The sequence below is a fragment of the Physeter macrocephalus genome, chromosome 18 (genome assembly GCF_002837175.3).
Source record: "Physeter macrocephalus isolate SW-GA chromosome 18, ASM283717v5, whole genome shotgun sequence".
Lineage (NCBI taxonomy): Eukaryota > Metazoa > Chordata > Mammalia > Artiodactyla > Physeteridae > Physeter > Physeter macrocephalus.
In genome coordinates, this window is record NC_041231.1 from 55,667,393 (window position 1) to 55,683,921 (window position 16,529).

General features: G+C 42.7%; 1 non-coding gene across 1 annotated transcript; it reads left to right on the plus strand.

The window, feature by feature from the left end:
* Positions 1 to 16,366: 16,366 nt before the first annotated feature.
* Positions 16,367 to 16,500, plus strand: LOC112062346 (U11 spliceosomal RNA). The gene has a single exon (XR_002890677.1). It is a non-coding gene; the product is annotated as a U11 spliceosomal RNA (small nuclear RNA).
* The last annotated feature ends 29 nt before the right edge of the window (positions 16,501 to 16,529 follow it).

Below are 16,529 nucleotides of genomic sequence, written 5' to 3' on the forward strand. Positions count from 1 at the left end.
TCAAATGATCTTACTGTTTTTAATGTTGAGCAGGTATTAAATTATAGGTTCTGATTTAAATCATAACTAGACTTGAGTGGGCTGAATAAGCCACTTCACTAACTTGAGGTTGGTTCAAAGGAGTAGAAAATAGTCTTGTTTTGATCTAGTGGACTATTGCTTTTCTGATCTTTATTCGACTTCCTTTTGAATCTCTGTGATATCTACCAGGTGAGCCTTTAAACACAACTCCAAATAATTATGCAAAGGATTGACAGTTGGAGAGGGTAGATAGGATGGTGCTTCTGTACAGTAGGCGACCCCAGAGCCACTAAAATGGTGATGCAGATCATGGTAAGCGGTGTTAAAAAAGCAGGTTGCCTTAAGTTGGATCCCATTTTGTGTGTTTAGACATAAGAGCTGCACGTATGCACACATTCAGCCCAGGCCTGTTCAACGTCAGTAGCCACGTGAACACACGTGGACGTGCGGAGACCAGGTGTTGTGTGAGATGCATGTCCTGCCCGGGGCATCCTGCTCTCAGACGTTGGGCCTTGTCCTCCACCATGCCCAGTTCTGAGCATACTGTATATTTAATCCACTCGTCCCCCACAAGGACTCAGAAGAACGTATTGTCCTCTTCCCCGATTTACCAGGTCACACGTCTACAAGTGGTAGAGATACGGTTTGAACCCCGTTTGTCTGGCTCTGGTGTATAGACACACATTGCATTCATCATATATCGACGCATGCTTATGTTCCCACAGGAGAGGACCACAGCAACATAAACAGAATTGTCAGTATGAGCATATCTGGGTGGTGGGTGTTTGAGAGATTGTTTACCTTTTCTTTTTTGCCTACCTGTATTTTAAATCCTGTACAGAGAAGATGTACATTTTTTTAAGGGAGGAAGAAAGGAAAAATTTCTGATGCTAATCTGCAACATCTTTTACGGGAGTGTGTTTTTCTCTGTCTCCTAAACATCAGTGATGTCTGTCTGGGCTTCAACAGGGAGTTTGGAAACTCTGGTTGAGCCACTGCAGGAGGCAAGTATGAGCTGAGACACACCAGAAATTCACTCAGGACTGTCTTCCATAGCATCTTCTGCTGGATGTCCTGCATCCTTTGGATACGGGGCAGACCACAGGGTGAAGGGGTTGCTACCTGCACACGCAGCCTCACTGCCTCACTCTTTCTTCCACTACTAAGTTACTGAAAACTTAGAAAACGATACTCAAGAACTGTGCCCAGTGACACGTTTTGGGAAGATGTGAGACCATTCCTTTCAAAGCCTTACGTACGTTGGTACGTTGCACGTCCCCTTCCCAGAGATTCCCTGTCGTGGAGTCTCCAGAGGCTCAGGCAGTGGAGTGAAACCACCGCGTCAGAGCGTACATTTCCCTTCCATCCTCTCATCCGATATTCAGAACTGCACCCTACGATAGGCAGCGGTAAACACACTTCACAGATGAAAACATTTAAACGTCAGCGAGAGCTGGATTCCAATCTGGTCTATCTCTGTCCAAAGCCAGAGTGTTTTGTCTGGTTCATGTGAGGGAATCTTTTAGGGTTCTCACCCTTGTCCAGGATGTCATGTTCTGGAAAACAGAATCTTAATACACAAATGGTACCACCCCGGACTCTACCCAAACCTATCCAACTCTCTGTACTGCCTCTCAGGGGCATACATTTCATCTTCTATAACGTTGTTCTTAAAATACAATGCCCCTTCCATCATTCCTGACTTCTTAACTCTGTGGAAAGGTGCTACCTCTGAAAATAATAAGGGCAGCACCTTTATTGCCTGCTATGTAAACCTTTTATATTAAATTTATCTTAAGCTGGTTTTAATATGTCAAAGCTTTCTGAGCAGGCCTGAGCTAACCCAACCCTAACACTGATGTTCCTGGAACATTACCATATTTTCAGCCATCCTTGTGAATATCGTGGCCTTTTCCTTGGTACCCTTGGCTTAGATGTTCCCCAGGTTTGCACAACCTGCAGAACCTTTTGTTCTGAACAGAGTTATTGAAGTGTGATTTACATACCATAAAATTCACTCAATTTGATGAGTTTTACTAAACTTATACGGGTGTAAACCACCATCACAATCCAGTGTTAGAACACTTCTTTCACCCCAGAAGGTTCTCTAGTGCAGAAAATCTTCATTTCCACCCTACTCCAGGGAACCACGAATCTGTTTTCCATCACTGTAATTTTGCCTTTTGTCAGAATTTCATGGAACTGGGATCACAATATGAAGTCTTCTGCATCTGACTTCTTTCACTCAGCATAATGTGTTTGGGTTCGCCCATGTTGTAGCGTGATCAGAAATTTCTTCCTTTTTTCTGCTGAGGAGCATTCCATGTGTGGACATCCATTTGTCAGTTATGGGCATTTGGATTGTTTCCAGTTCGGGGCTCTTACGAATAATGCTGATCTGAACATCCATGCACAATTCTTCATGTGGTCAACTGTTTTCCTTTCCCTTGGGTAGGCACCTAGGAGTAGAATTGTTTAGTCACATGATAATCGTATGTCCAACTTTTTAAGAAACTGCTAAACAATTTCAGAAGATCTTGTGTGAGGCAAGGAAGGGATGAAGAAGGGACAGAGTCGCCCTGGGTGGAGCCCTGTGGCACTAGAGTTTGTGCCCTCTGTCTCTTTACCCTGCTCTGTGTCAGGCTGCTCAGTGTCTCTCTCTTTTTGTCTGCCAGTCAGTCCGTCCATTGTTACTTCTCAGCAAATCCAGTTTATTCAGAATGAAATTGTTTCGTGTTCATCCGAGTTTGGGTTTTTTTCATTGTTTCCCCAACAAGCGATATAGGTCTTCTTTCAGATGACATACATAGGAAATGATCTTGTGTGGTCTTTGTTTCTTGCCTTATGAGCATAAAAAAAAAAAAAAGGTCATTTCCTGAAATCACTTTTTCAGTCAGTGCTCTGAGGGAGTCTGTCTGATCTGTGGCAGAAGAGACGGCTCGGGTGGCCTAGTAGCTCGTGGGCTGTGAGGAAAGTCCAGTTGGTGTCCAGATACTCGGGCTGAGGCAGTTCTGGGTTAAGCCCAGCCTCTGCTCTTGGTCTGACTGAGCACGTTCCCGGGTTGTTCCCTGCCCTTCAGCCTTCGGGTCCTGAGGTTTGCTAACTAGACACCCGGCAGCCCTCTGTTGTCTATAAAAGCCCAGGGAAGATTCTCAACTGATTTCTCAGCAGACAGCTGCTCTGTACCCCCAGGGGTTTTCCACACGTGAGGAACCCCCCAGGAGCCCAGGCCTCTGAGCCCTCAGGCCTGCAGCACTGTCCCACCCCACCCCACCCCCTGCCCCGGTGAAACAGGACAGGCTGGTGGCAGAAACGCAGGTGCACGCTCCCGCGCCATCACTCACCATCGACATGGTCTCAAGGAAGTGATTCGCTTATTAAGCCCCCATTTCCTCACCTCCTAAGCGGGGTCCCCACTTGTGGAGCTTTTACATCAAAGGCAATAATCGTAAAAGCGCCTCATAGGGCACTTGCCATGGAGCAGGGGCTTCCTGAAGGCTAATTGCATTCTTTCCCATCACATTCCTCCACAGAAGCAGGTAACCAATCATCTGGAAACCTGAGGGACAGGCAGGGAAGGAAAGCGACCAGGAGACACCATCCTTTCCCTGGAGCTCCTTGTGTTCAGTTCAACAACTTGACTCTTCTGACCGGGCGCCGTGCTTGGCTGAAGGACGCACAGCCAAGGAGACAGTCCAGCATCAAACATGGACACAGACCAGAAAAGAGCGGGGAGGCTCCACAGAAAGGGTGAAGGTGCTTCATCCATCTGGACCCTCCAGCACTAGCCTGGCCTTGCTGGGAGCAGCCTGTGCCAACAGAAAACACTTGAAATCCAGCATGGACTTCAGAAACCTCAGTGTAGACCTCAGGGTCCTCCACTTCCTTAAGGCCTCTGTTCACCTGTTCTCAAAACTTAAGCACCTTTCTGGTGCCAACACCTTGAATTCCTAATCCGAAGGGCATTTCCCATCACTGCATGCCACGCTGGTCGTGGTCTGTTGCTACGCATCAAACTGCTTCAATACATTCGCATCAGTGGCATAAAAAACTATTTTGTGATGTACTTGATTCCATGGATCAGGAATTGGGACAGGTACAACAGGATGGCTTGTCTGTTCCATGACATCTGCGACCTCTGCTGGGTCCTGGAATTGTCTGGAGGTTCCTTCACTCCAGACGGCATTTGGGCTGGGATTTCTGAAGGCTGAGCTCAGCTAGGATTGTCAACCAAAGCTTCCATACATGGCCTTCTCTATGCCTTCAGTAGCCAGGTTCCGAGAGGGCGTGTTCCAGGAGGGAATTCTAGAGCGTCCTTTTTGTGTATTTACGTCCATCCCACTAAAGTCTGAGAAGCCGGTGAGCATGAATTGAATCCCTTCACCCTTGGTCCGAGGTCCCATTGGCAGAGCACCGTGCTTGCTCCAGAGTGGGTATGTTTAGCCTGTGTTAATGAGTTGGATTCTTTTGTCTCTTTTGCAGATTACTGACCTTTAGGGGTGCCACCAGGTATTAACGAAAGGGGAATTGTGACTCTGAACAGACTAGAAATCCACTGTGTGACCCTCCACCGGCAAGAGTATATGGCAGGGTGAGGTGATGGGAGTGTATACTGCACTTAAAGTCTGGTTTCCTTCTTTGTTATCTTTGGATTTAGATTTCTGAGCAAGACGTGCACTCTGTCCAATTTACTTCACCTTGGCTTTAATTTTTACTCAGCAATGGGATTTTTGTCTAGGTAATTGGGCCATTCTGGATCACCTGTCCTCTTTTCCATGGCCTTTGAAGTCATGAAGTGTCCCAAGAAGTGTCAGTGAGGACTCCCCGGGGGTTCACGTCCTGTCCCTTTTAGGGTGGGTGTGCTCTTCACCTTGAACTATGAGTGGAGTGTTTTCATTTATACAATAAATGTTCATTCAGTACTTACTCTGAACCCCATGCTACTGAGTAGGACGTATTTCTTGCCCCTCAAGGAGCACACAGATGTGTGAATGGACGATGCAGTGTTTGTGGGGAAGGCAATTCCAAGGACAAGACCAGCGTGCTTTGAACATTCCGGATCTAGTCCTGGACCTGTTGCAGAGCTGGGATTGGTCAGGGTAAGCCTCCTGGAGTGGAGCCATGTGGAGAATAAGAGAAGGAGAAAGGAATAGAAATGAAGAGAACAGAAGGTACTTCGGGGAGGAAGCAGCAACTACAAAGATCCGACATCTAGATAGACAATAGAGAATTCCAGAAATATTCAGACCCCAACCAATCTTACTTAACAAGCACCCTTACTTCTCGCTAGCTCCAATTCTAATTCTCGATAAACAACTCTCGTAACTGACTGTAACCTTGTGGGTTTTGCCTTTATCAGCCTCCCCCATTTTGTAGTCCAGCGGAACAAATTCAGGTGCTTCTTGAGTCTGTGTCTCCCAGGCTACAGTCCTAACAACCCCCAAATAAACACCTTTTTATTTCAATCAGGTCTCAGTTTCTAAAACTTTTGGTTAAAACTCTTGTTTCATAGTCCAGTGAATTCTTCTGTTGCAGGAGTCTGCAATACAAGAACTTATTTTCCTCCTCAAATCTTGAAACTTAGATAATTTGTTTTCTTTCATTCTTCTTTCTTTTCTTGATTGCTGTTATTATGGAAAATGGTAGGGGAGGATTTTTCTTTTCGACTCACACTTGAAGAAAACATATCCCACACAATCCCTCCATCTCCATCATGTCTCGTAAAATCTCTCTATCTTCACACTAAATGTGCTAAGAATCTCATCTGTCTCTTTGGGACAAATGCCCACCTCCAAAAAGAGCCTTTTGTTTTTCGTGCTAACTATGGTCATTAAGGCAATTATCTCACCCAAAGATTTTTGAGATAATGGGCGATTTCCTGTCCTGTTGACACTTGCTACTGTACTCTCCCATCACCTTAACTGCAATATGTGGTCCTCATGAAGCTTCTGCAGAGTAGTCTTATGCTCATGAAGCAATAACCAATGATAATAACAATCACAAAAGAAGAGGAACTTCCATCGTTTAATTAGGCAAAGGACACATAAGTAAATATCCTGGGCACTGTGTCAGAAATTCAGACTTGCGGATTAGGACCAGGTTGGCAAACATTCTGTGAGCCTTGGGGACAGACGAGGAAATGGAAGAGCTAGGTTGCCCTGATAATTATTAGTGGAGGGACTGTTAATCCTTGCTCAGGTTACATCTCCTTCTGTGGGACTTAGCTCATAATATTGTTGTTATTTGTTTACCGCTGACCCGAGAGCCTTCATGACAAGTACCATGTGATTTTCATTCTTGTATCATTGGTACCCAGTACAGCACATCTAGCCCTCAATCAATGCTTCCTGGATGAAAAAATACTTCTGTGTCTACATTCACAGACTGGGAGTGGGTCCATGTGTTTTCAGTGTTCCTTTAGCCGTATCTAACACAGATGCTAGCTGAGGTGTCCTTCTCTTTAAAAAATTTAGTTGAGATTTGTCTTTAAAACCTTCCCAAGATTTCTGTGAACCCCAGGAGAGCTTCCTTTCTCATGGTTTCCTCTGGTTAGACATTGAATTAGTTCAATTCATGAACGAGCTCATCATCCCACACAGTCTTTTGCAGTATCTTGACTCAAATGTGGAACTCAGTCCCTTGAGTTTCACCAAAACCTCACCCACATTGGGCCTTTCATCTTTAGAACTTTACAGAAGCTTTAAAGAGATGTGGGTGAGGGACAGTCTACAGAGCAACAGCATAAGCTTGATAGTACTGAATATCAGACACTCCAGTTTTTACAAGACATTCTACCATGCTCCATATTGCTTGGCCATCCTTGTTTGTCTTCGCTTCTCTTCTCTTCTTTGTCCACTCCCACATCTGAGTGTCTAATAACTTAAAAATTAAACATGTCCCATCTGTATTCCTGAAATGACACATTCTCACCTTTCTCCTTCAGGTCCAGTCTCTTAGGAAGGGACCCTGAGAAGGCTTCCATGAGCTAAGAGAGAGGAGTCAAAAGGAAAGCCAAGTCAGATGCCAGGGAGCATCCCTGAGAAGGGTTCTGGCATGGCCACCTCCCATGGCCAAGCCCTTGGAGTTGGAAACCACAAGAGAATCCCCACCAAAGTTTTGAGATCTGAGCAAATGGGGCTTTGTGGGGAGGAAGCAAGATCCCTGAGCTCCCCATCATGGCTCAAGTGTGGAGGCAGCATGGCATGGGTGTCTGCACTTGGACCAAGGCCCCTTCAAGGGTTCCTATAAGCAGGACAAGGAGTGGAGAGCAGAGGATGGTCTCTTACGCCAGCCAGAGCAGCATGAAGTAGCAAAGCCTCCAGAAAGCCCTGCTAAGTCTTCTGAGGCCACAGAGGAGTACAGGAGAAAACAGGGCATTTCCAGTGTTGCAAGAGGAGTGCCAAAGGATCAGTGGATCAACTCAGGAGGTCAGTACATGGGTTGATGGTTGAGGCCCAGACAGGATGAGGTGAATTTCAGCAGGTGTTGACAGCAACAGATGACAAAGACCAGAGTCCCTTTCCCAAAATTGTGACACCGAATGTCACTGAAGGAAGGGGGGTGGGTTAAATGCTGAATTGACTGAGATTAAGTCTCTGCCTTTTGGAGGAACTGGGGTCTCAAAACAGAAGTTAAGTTCAGTTCTAGATGGAAGTTTACTGTTGACACCCACATACATCTCCTAACACCTTTGGGTAGGATCAGCCCTATCTGGTGTCGGTAAATGTTTTAGAATCGTTTGTTCTTTGTCAGTAGGTGTTATTACTTCCTCAGAATGGATCAGCATATTTATTTAGAAGTATTTCCTCTGCTATTTGATTATATTGAGTTCATCTCAAGTGAGCTCATTTGGATTGTTGATCTTGTTCATTGTTGTAGAATTATATTTCTTCCTTGGACTAAGGAGTGTTGGATTGCAGGCTCATTTTGAATGGGAGATTTCCTATTCATTTGTTTATAAAGATTTGTTTCTCTCTCTCTCTCTCTGCTCCTCCATCCCTATATAGGAATTTTGAGGTTGCCTCTGTATTGGAGGCTGTTGGTAACCTACCCAGAAGGCTTTGCCCACTGCTGCACCCCTCCTTTACCTGCTGTGAGTGTTGGTTCTTTTTTTTTTTTAATTTTTTTTAAAAAAAATTTTACTTATTTATTTATTTATGGCTGTGTTGGGTCTTCGTTTCTGTGTGAGGGCTTTCTCTAGTTGTGGCAAGTGGGGGCCACTCTTCATTGCGGTGTGCGGACCTCTCACTATAGCGTCCTCTCTTGTTGCGGAGAACAGGCTCCAGACGTGCAGGCTCAGTAATTGCGGCTCACGGGCCCAGTTGCTCCACAGCATGTGGGATCTTCCCAGACCAGGGCTCAAACCCCTGTCCCCTGCATTGGCAGGCAGAATCTCAACCACAGCGCCACCAGGGAAGCCCGCGTTGGTTGTTCTTTTCCCCAGAGAACTACTCCTGGCTTAGTTAGGAAGATGCCTCACTAACATGAGAATACAAAAGGCCATACTCTTTGCCTCAAAATGGGCTTAATTCTGTGAAACAATTCATGCTCCAGAGCCCCTGTGAAATCAAGCCAATGCAGGCAACTTGTAATGGTTAATTTTATGTGTCAACCTGGCTAAGCCACAGACATTTGGTTAAACATTATTCTGGGTGTGTCCGTGAGGGTTTCTGGATGAGATTAAATTTGAATAGAAATATAACTGATTTCTTTATATTGATCTTGTATCCTGTCATCTGCTGAACTCATTTATTAGCTCAAAGAGTTTTCCTTATGGATTCCTTAGAATTTCCCACATAAAAGATCATGTTGTCTGCAGAGAGATGTAGTTTTACTTGTTCCTTTCCAATCTGAATCTGGATGCATTTTATTTCTTTTTCTTGCCTTTTTAATTTTTTCCTGACCAGAACCTCCACTATGATAGAAATGGTGAGAGCAGACATCCTTGTCTTGTTCCTGATCTTAAGGGGAAAGCATTCAGTCTTTCACCATCAAGTATGATGTGGTGAACATTCTTGAACAAGTCTTTTAAGGACTGAGGTCTTCATTTCTATTGAGTAAATACCTCGGACTAGAATTCCTGGATCACAGGGTACATATATGTTCAACTTTACAAAGAATTGTCAAGCTATTTTCCAAAGTGGCTTTGTATCCAACCATCTTTTAAATTTTTCTTGTTACATGTTATGTATCATCTCAGTGAGTTTTGGAAAACAGGAAGGCCCCCAAACTGTGGGCTTCTTGTTGCACCTTAATTGGAAGTCTTCTCAGTGATAGACTCAACACATCTGCAACCCTCAAGAAGTTTCCAAGGGGGGACTTCCCTGGTGGCGCAGTGGTTAAGAATCCGCCTGCCAACGCAGGGGACAGGGGTTCGAGCTCTGGTCCGGGAAGATCCAGCATGCCGTGGAGCAACTCAGCCCATGTGCCACACCTATTGAGCCTGAGCTCTAGAGCCCATGAGCCACAACCACTGAAGCCTGCGCACCTAGAGCCCGTGCTCCACAACAAGAGAAGCCACCGCAATGAGAAGCCCACGCACCGCAGCAAAGAGTAGCCCCGCTCGCCTCAACTAGAGGAAGCCTGCGCGCAACAACGAAGACCCAATGCAGCCAAAAACAAATAAACTTAAAAAAAAGAGAGAAGTTTCCAAAGGACAGTTCTTTTATTTTCAACTTAAATCCATTCCCTCATAAGCTCACTCTGTCGACTGTACAAACCCTCTCAAACTCCTCCTTAGTCATTCCCCCAAGAGAAGCCCGGCTAGACCACAAAACCTGCCACTTGAACCACCATTCACTTTATTTGCATGTGATGTTTTTGTGGCGATGTCATTACAATTAGGAGGAATCCCTCTAACCAAGGCAACCATGGAGAGGTTGTTGTACAGTCCAGTCTTGATGCAGATCTTTTTCCTGCCTGGCAGGGCTCCAGTTATAGCTTGGCTTATCTCCTGTGTGATCAAAAGAATGCAAACATTCTGCAGGCTCCCACATGCTATCTTGTAACCGTCTCATACCAAAAACTCTGCTTCTCATCCCAGGACTGACAGCATCTTCTTCAAAGCACCGCGCATCTCCATAGGCAGGTATATCAGGATGAGCAGTCACCTGCTCACCTCACCTGCGAGCCCTGCTTTTTAGATTCTCTCTCTGCGGTTCATTAGTCAGTTTTCCTTAATCACAGGGTCTCCCTCTTTTTATTTTTCTAAAATGGAGGATATTGATTGTTTTGGCAGAATATGAAAATAATGCATGTTTGTTTAAAGAAATAAAGAAGCCCTGAAATTATAAAGCATAATTCTTCCCTCTATAAAAATGGCTAACATCAATAATATCTCAATAAATCTGGAAACATTTTAAATGACTAATAGTTTGTGGTTGAAGTTTGAGGTTTAGCCTTCCAGGTTTTTAAAACGCACTTAAGGGAATTCCCTGGTGGTCCAGTAGTTAGTGGTTAGGACTCAAAGCTATCACTGCCCGGGGCCCAGGTTCGATCCCACAAGCCATGCAGCCAGAAACAAACAAAAAAAATAGAAGCACTTAATATACATCATGAACATTTCTGCATGGTAGTAAGTTTATAGCTGGACATCATTCTTTTTAATGGCATATCCCATAATATGGATATACATTAATTAATTAATTTTTATTATTAAATGTTTTAAGCATACAGAAAAGTACTAAGAATAATGTAATAAACATCCATGTGCCATTTAATCATCAGAAAAAATGTTCAGTCATGTGTACATTTTTCCTCCAGTTTGTCATTTGTCTTCTGATTTTTCTTTTGGTGATGTTTCATCATGCATATTTTTGTATTCACATAGATGGATTTATTACTCATTTCTTTTATGGGTTCTGAATTTTGGGAATGTTTTTGCCTGTGCCAAAATTCTGAAGAAATTCTCCCATGTTTCCATTTAGAACTTTTATTGTTCCAACTTTTACATTTAAATATTTTATCTATTTGTAATTTATCCATGTATGGTGTGAGGTATGAATCAGCTTCATTTTTTTCCCAGATGATGGTCCATTTTGGTCTCCTCCTTAAATAAACAATTCATTGTGTCCCTCCTTTGATTTAAGATGCCATCTTTATTTTTTTAATTGAAGTATAGTTGATTTACAATATTGTTAGTTTCAGGTGTACAGCAAAGTGATTCAGTTTTATATATATAAATATTCTTTTTTAGAAGACATGGTATATATGTATTATATATATATATAATGTGATATTACTCAGCCACAAAAAAGAATGAAATCTTGTCATTTGTGACAACATGGATGAACCTAGAAGGCATTATGCTAAGTGAAATAAGTCAGAGAAGGACAAATACTGTATGTTATCACTTATATGTGGAATCTAAAAAACAAAATAAATGAACAAAAACAAAACAAATGAACAAATGTAAAAAAAAAAAAACAAAGAGTCATAGATACAGAGAACAAACAGGTGGGTATCAGAAGGGAGGGGGTGGCAGATGAGTAACATAGGTGAGGGAGTTTAAGAGGTACATCTTTCTAATTACAAACTAAATGAGTAACAGGTATGAAATGTACAGGGTGGGAAATATATCCAATAATTATATAATATCTTTGGTGACATTTTTTTCTTTTTCTTTTATTTCTTATCTATATGAGATGATGGATGTTCACTAAACTTACGTGATGATCATTTCATGATGTATGCAAGTCAAATCATTATGCTGTACACCTTAAACTTATACAGTGCTTTATGCAAGTTATATGTCAATAAAACTGGAAGAGAAAAAAAATAAAATTATGAAGAAAGTACAGAGAGTTCCTATATACCCCATATTCCATTTCCCCTATTACTAATATCTTACCTTAGCATGATGCATTTGTTATACTTGATGAACCAATATTGATACATTATTATCAACTAATGTCCACATTTTATTCAGATGACCTTAGTTTTTAGCTAATGTCCTTTTCTGTTCCACAGCTAACTACATTTAATTATCATGTCTCCTCAAACTCCTCCTGGCTGGGACAATTTCTCAGACTTTCCTTGTTTTTGCTGATGTTCACAGTTTTGAGAGGTACTGGTCAGATGCTTTGTAGAATGTCCCTCTTTTCCAGTTTTTATATCTCTAATTTATTCTGCTTACAGCAAGGAGCTAGTATCTCCAGCACGATGGTGTGTAGCAGTGATGATAGCAGGTATTCTTGTCGTCTTTTGCTTTTAGCTTGAATACCTCAGGTGTGCCCTGTTAAGCATTTTGAACTGAGATAAATATATTCGATCATGGTAATAAAATATTATATTCCTATACTTCTGTAGTATTCCTATCCTGGTTATAGTCAATATTATTTTTCTTAGTGTCTATCTTTGAATTGTTTTTTTTAATTGATTAATTTATTGTTTGTTTTTATTTTGGGCTGTTTTGGGTTGAGCTTCTCATTGTTGTGGCTTCTCTTGTTGCGGAGCGCAGGCTTCAGTAGTTGTGGCACGTGGGCTCGGTATTTGTGGCTTGCGGGCTCTTGAGTACAGGCTCAGTAGTTGTGGCGCATGGGCTTAGTTGCTCCGCGGCATGTGGGATCTTCCCGGACCAGGGCTCAAACCCGTGTCCCCTTCATTGGCAGGTGGATTCTTAACCACTGCTCCACCAGGGAAGCCCTATCTTTGAATTGTTAAATATGATTATGTTTATATTTGTGTGTGTGTGTGTGTGTGTGTTTGTGGGTGTGTTTGGGGCAGGGTGTATGTAATTTTCCAGGAGGCAAGCTGTTTTCACAACCCAATGACTCTCTTCTACTGCCACAGAGAGAGATTGCCTCCTGCAAATCTGAAATTTAACAAATCTGTCTCGTCTGCTCTTCTGAACCAAACTGGGACTCGGAGGGCTTCTGACTGAAGCCCTTCTCCTGGAGGTGTGCCCCTCCCTTTGGGAAGTGGATTCTTTCAGTGCTTTGTGAGGTACGTCACTGCTGCGGCCTCTCCTCACCCTTCTCTTCACCTTTCCCCACAATTTGTGCCTGACGTCGGCTGCTTTTAGCAGACCTTTCATATATTTTGGAGTCTGAAAAGTATCTCTCTCTCCAAGTTTGATTGAAAATGGAGTTCGTGGGTTTTTTCATTCTTTCTTCTTGCTGTTATTTTACAATTTCCCAGAGAAGATGAAAATGCAGACTTCTGCAGCTCTGTTCATACCAGAAGTATTAATGAAGTCATTTTTGACCCAAAGCCCACAAACTAATTTCTGGAACTAGGAGGCAATTCAATCAACCTTTGAACTCTGTCACACAAAGTTTTATTAGAAACATAATGGGGATTTTGGAGAGAGGACTGGTGAACTTTGTGTAGTGAAATAGAAACTTGAATTGCCAGCATAGAGTACTTAATTAAGAGATAAGGAAATTCACTCATTCAAGAAAAATAATTGAACAATTGCTCTGCGCTAGGCATTTTACTAAGCAGTGAGGTGATGATTATTGTTGGTAGGGTTTGTCTAATTCATTATTAGAATATTGTTTCCCCTGAACTCAGTTGCTTGGGGATAATAAAACCAACCTTATCTACTTTAAGAAGAGGCTGAAATGAGTTTCAATGTATGAAAACATTTGGTGGAGTTCTGATATTCTGAAAGGGGAATTTGGAGTCATTATAAGCTTTTAAGGAGTGAAGTATTTTATTTTTATTTTTATTGAAATTAGTTGATTTACAATGTTGTCCTGGTTTCTGGTGTACCGCAAAGTGATTCAGTTATACATATATATATCTATTCTTGTTCTGATTCTTTTCCATTATAGGTTATTACAAGGTATTGAATATAGTTCCCTGTGCTACAGGGTAGATCCTTGCTGGTTATCTATTTTATATATAGTAGTGTGTATATTTTGATCCCAAGCTCCTAATTTATCCCTTCCCCCCTTCCTCTTTGGTAAACATAAGTTTGTCTTCTATGTCTGTGAGTCTATTTCTGTTTTATAAATAAGTTCATTTGTATCATTTTTTTTAGATTCCACGTGTAAGTGATATCATATGATATTTGTCTTTCTCTGTCTGACCTACTTCACTTAGTAAGATAATCTCTAGGTCCATCCATGTTGATGCTGATGGCATTCTTTCTTTTTTTTTTTGGTGGCTGATTCATATTCCATTGTACATATGTACCACATCTTCTTTATCCATTCATCTGTTGATGGACACTTAGGTTGCTTCCATGTCTTGGCTATTGTAAATAGTGCTGCTGTGAACATTGGGCTGCATGTGTCTTTTTGAGTTAGAGTTTTCTCCAGCTATATGCTCAGGAGTGGGATTGCTGGATCATGTGGTAGCTCTATTTTTAGTTTTTCAAAGAACCTCCGTACTATTTTCCATAGTGGCTGCACCAATTTACATTCCCACCAACAGTGTAGGAGGGTTCCCTTTTCTCCACAACCTCCCTAGCATTTTTTTTTTTTAATTTGTTGTTGTTGTTGCTGTTGGCTGGGCCACGTGGCTTGTGGGATCTTAGTTCCTTGAGCAGGGATTGAACCCAGGCCCTTGGCAGTGAAAGCACAGAGTCCTAACCACTGGACCTCCAGGGAATTCCCTCCAGCATTTATTATTTGTAGACTTTTTGATGATGGCCATTCAGAAGTAAAGTATTGTGACCACAGAAATGGGTGGAGCTTGTGTCTGGTTCCTTTGAGCCCAGGAAGCCACTGACTGGTACAGAACACAGGACGTCAGGTGGCCGCAACACGGCCAAGGGTAGAGTTGGCCTATGACTATAATAGAAACAGAGTGTAGGGACAATGCCTCAGGGCTTGAGGCAGGCAAGTTATGGCAGCAAAGGTGAGGTTGACTAATGGAATTGCATGAACCAAGAGTCAAATGGGGGCCAGAAGGCAATGAATGGACAGCCCTGATGCAAACTCAGTGCTTCCTCATTTTCCCACAATGGAAATGGGGTCAATTTCCATTTATATTAGGTGCCGATCCAGAAGTCCCCATTTTAGACCTGAGTTCCTGGAAACAGACTCTGAAACCCTGAGATTAGCATACAGGAGATTTAATGGGGAGTCCTCTTGGGAACAACACCTGTAAGGGCATGAAGGAAGCAGGAGTAGGCAGTAGGAAAAGTTGGTCCACAATGTAGCTGCAGCAGAGGCCCCAGCTAATCTTATGGGGAGCTCTGCAGTTGTAATGGCCTATCAGCATTGTCCCAAATTAAAGCAAGGGGGCAAGTGTTTCTTTCTCCTCAGTATCCAGGCACTGGATATGAGCTGGCCCAGGAAAGACAGTCCTGAAAGGAGACCAGCTGAAAGCCCCAGATGTCCAGGGTCCTGGTAGATGGTGCAGTGAGCGGCCCTCCTTCCTGCATGGGGTGGGTGGACAGCATCCCACAGCACCCACTAACAGTCTCCTCCAGCCCAGTGCAGGATGTCCACTGGCTCAGGAGCTCAAAACTGCTGCCTCTTAGGTCTATAATTTTTCTTTTGTCTCATCTGTTCCTACTTTGCTCCTCTCCCCCACCTGCAACGTTCACTTTAACTACAAAAACCTACTCACCACGACCTGACCACACAGTGTGCTCTTGACACCACACCTGCCTTTTCATGTGTGATTTCATCAGCATAGAATGTCCTTCCTCCCTTCCATTCATCCAAATCATGCTCTTCTTATAAAGCCGACTTCAAAAGCTACTTGTATTATGAAATTTGACATTGAATCAATTTCTCCTTCAGCTGGGGTCCTGAAGCATTTTGTGACTTTGTTATCCTATCTGTCCTGCTTGCACTATAGTTGATCTTGTGCTTGTGTTTTCCCTTCTCAGATTATAAATTCCATACATGCAGAGCTCACTCCTTTATCCTATATTCTATCCATTACCTAGCATCCGGTTTGGCACAAAACAGACTCTCAACAAATAGGAATTAATTGCATCAAATGTCCCAAAGTGTTATGAGAGTTTCTTAGGAATAACCTACCTAAAGATCTGAAGACCTTTTGCCATCACCCTGTATTCTTCCTTCTCATGGGAAGCAGGTAACACATCTATTTAATAGAATTTGAGTACCAACTACGGGACAGATCCTGACAGGGCTATTTCTTATTATTCTTTTTGTTGCTGTTGTTGTTTGTTGAGGTAAAATTCACATACTATAAAACTAATCATTTAAAAATGTGCAATTCAGTAGCATTTAGTACATTCACAATGCTGCGCAACCATCACCTCTATCTAGTTCCAAAACATTTACATCACCTCCAAAGCAAACCTGCTTCTTTTGTTCTTAAAGAAATTACACCTAGCCTGTGTTCCCCAGAAGCGAGGCATGTTGCAACAAGAAAAGGATGGGTCTAATGTCTGAAAACTTATTGTTAAACCCACCTTAAAAAGGGCTTCTGTTGTGAGTGGCACACGTAGGGCAGCTTGCTTGTTCTTTGTGCGGAATCGACATCAAGAGATTTTGGAAGCATAATTTTTTGGTACTTGGGCAGCTGGTGATCATTGGTCCTGATGCCCTCAAAAAAAACTTTTGTGTAGAAATCAAGCT